Consider the following 3,487-nt stretch of genomic DNA (forward strand, 5'->3'; position numbering starts at 1 on the left):
TACAGAAAAATGTTTTTTATAACATTTTTCACATTTAATTGTCATATTTGAATTTCATGATTTCATGGTTCCAAAATAACGACTTATCCTACATAATTCTTTTATACTCATTTGTGATACCTATTCTTATAAGAAAGGCATCGTCATACCTCTAAAGTTCACCACATCTTCCCCACATCTTAAATTCTATATTTTGCTTAAAGTGGATTGGTCTACAATTGCAACATTTTCCATATTAAGCAGGGCTCTAGCTAGGCCAAAATTTTAGGGAGAAGTGACTTCTCCCTCAGCTCCTATCAGGGAGAAGTTTGACGACATAAGGAGAAGTGAAAAAGTGCTTAGTACATTGATTTGATCTATAAAAAGGAGTTTTACCTATTTATTGATAGTGATATTTGAAGTTTAAGTTCTAAAACCCTCTATCATCAGACCATTATAATGTTTTCTTCCTGATTAACTCCACACACCCCCCTCCCTTAAGAAAATATTCATTGTACAACACATACTGGCAAAATTCACAATGAAAATAAATGTAAACCATACCTTAAGGAATTTTCATTAATAAACTACATTTTAAGTGCTATTGGACACATTTTAACAAAACAAATTTTCCATTTGGTAACTATTATTTTCATCGTAAAAATCGGCATCGCGAAAATATGTGACAAATGAAAATTTGTCTGTTTCCTGCAGAAACACTTACAATTCTAGTTGTTGTTGATTTTGATTATATTTAATTAAATATTCAATGATTATTTTTAGATTGTTATTCATCCGCTATTGCAACAGGCATTGTAAAAGAAAATTTTCAAATTTGTAGTTTACCGCATAATTTACCGAGGTTTATATGTAACTTTTTGAAGACAAAGTTTATCTACTACTGTTTTTGACTTGTCCAAAATTGGTATAATGTGGGTCAATGTTTTTTAAGTTCTTTAACAAATTTCATTTTTACTATCAAACAGGTACTTGTGCTTCTGTGTGTATTAATTTATATGCAAGTAAATTTACACGGTCTGTGTGAGGTTGCGTGTAATTACTGTCAAATATGGTTTATTTAAAGAGCAATTCCGGGTGTAAGCTTTGTACACTCGCTGATAAAATAGTGGCAGGTGTCGTCAAATTATGCCTAAAAAATGTGATGTTTACATCGGCAAATTTCCGATGCATCTGCATATCAAGCGACTCCATATTATGTCACTTAAATGTGTTAATTGATGTCAATTATCGGCAGTAACTGCATGTGCGTCACCAATTCAGTTTGATTTATGCCTGGAGGCGAGGATTAACTTAATTAACATGCTCTGTATGATATAAATGTACATGTGGTCAGTAAAAAAATGCGGCGAAATCGTTTTCGCTTTGATGTTCAAACTCGGCGAAGTTCTGACACTTTAGGCGACTAAGTCGCCGAAATCGCCCAGTTGCTAGAGCCCTGATTAAGTATTTAATAAAAATGTATCATTTAAATTAGCTTACAGAATATTTCTTGAAAAACAATGTTGATATAGTTCTAAATGATTTAGTATGAACATGTATCTCACAAATATCAACAACATCCAAATATAATTCTTTCATAGTTTGTTATGACATGGTACTAAATACTGTCAATATAATTATTTATGTTATAACAAACCTATAATGGACCAACTCACTTTAAGCATATCCTAGTTTGATTATTAAAATCATTTTTGGGCATTTTGGTGAATTTAAAAACAAGAAAAGATGGGCAACACCGATTACTAAATTGAACAGAAAGTAAGGAATTTTTAATCTTTAATGCAGATTATCTTAGGACAAATCCAAAACTATCAACATCTTTTTACTTATAAAATGTATTATCATGATTTGGATGGTGTTTTATTATTTAAAAAGTTGACTCCTGAAAAGTGAGAGGTACATTTTATATTTTTATTCATGTATTTTGGTATTTGCATTTTTCATGATTTTGCAAATTTTGTAAATATTGATTATTAATTGGATGTATATTTTTAGATTTAGATTATGTAATACAAGTTATGCCATTGCTGTCATGACATTGTTATCTTATTTGTAAATGAATTGTTAAGCTTTGAAAGTAGATATAAAGTGCAATAATACACTGTTAAAATATTCACCCTTGTTTGTTTTAAAATATTCACTCTTGTTTGTTTTATTTTCTTGAAAAGTATATAAACTAAAAGTTAAACAATTAAGTCCTGCGTGCAACAAAAACAAACAAGCAAAAGTTGAACAGAAACTATGGAACTATTTTCTGTATCACTTGTCCACATTCATGCCACTTATATCTTAAATTAATTTTAGTAAGTGACCTAACGGCTAGACCAAACAAGTAAAGAAACTCTACAAAATTATTGCCCTTTAATGGTAACTAACTGGAATGGGTTTTGGCTTACATGTTGACAGCAAAAAGAAGAAATCTTAAATTGAGCTTGCCTCTTGCTGTATGCAGATTATTTATGCGTGGGTCGTTTGAACCTGGATCATCTCTAATAAACAGTGGCTCTTTGAACCACAGGAACTTGAAATTCTATCAATATTAATGATAATATCCAAAATATACAATATATATAAATAAATATTTATACTGTATAGGGGGTATATTTTGGATATTATCATTAATATTGATAGAATTTCAAGTTCCTGTGCTTTGAACCCTCAACACTTCCGTTGTATGGATGCTATTCGTTACCAAAAATCCAGCCTTGTTGAATTGTTTGTATATGTTTGTGTATATAACAAATGCTGCTGAAGAAAGCTATAGAAAATTCAAAATAGCTTTTTGAATTTATGATATAGATCTAATAATAAATCGATAGGCAAATATGAAACATATATCAAATAGGGTAAAGGGTTAAAGGGAGGTTACTATTGCACTCAAAATAAAAGTTAATTAGAGAGGCCTCTCCTGATAACATTGTTAATGGCGTAAGAGTTCAAAAGAGAGTCTACTGTTGCGCTCATAATCTAGATGGTTAGAGCGGCCTTCTCTGTAAAATTGCAAATTGGTGGGATTCAAATAGAGGTAAAATAGCGTCGGTTACAGTGATCTCCCATGGTAACATTGCAAATGGTAAAAGGGTTCAAAGGGAGGTAACTGTTGTGCTCAAAATAAAATGGGTAAGAGTGACTTCCCCTTATAAAATTGCAAATGGGGTAAGGGTTAGTGCTGCACTAAAAATCGAGACGGTAAGAGTGACTTCCCCTGATAACATTTCAAATGGTGAAACGGTTCAAAGGGAGGCTACTGTTGCAGGTAAGAGTTTTGGTTTGAGTGACGTCCCTTGATAACATTGCAAATGGGGTACGGATTCAAAGGGAGGTGGCGCTCAAAATAGAGTCGGTTAAAGTATTCTCCCGTGATAACAATGGAAATGGGGTAAGGGTTCAAAGGGGGACTGTTTCTCTCAAAAGGGAGGGTACTGTTGTGTTCAAAATCATGTGATAGTGTCTTCCCCTGATAACATTACAAATGGTAAAAGGGTAC

The sequence above is a fragment of the Ruditapes philippinarum genome, unplaced genomic scaffold (assembly GCF_026571515.1).
Source record: "Ruditapes philippinarum isolate M1 unplaced genomic scaffold, ASM2657151v2 ctg536_1_1_1_1, whole genome shotgun sequence".
Classification (NCBI taxonomy): Eukaryota; Metazoa; Mollusca; class Bivalvia; order Venerida; family Veneridae; genus Ruditapes; species Ruditapes philippinarum.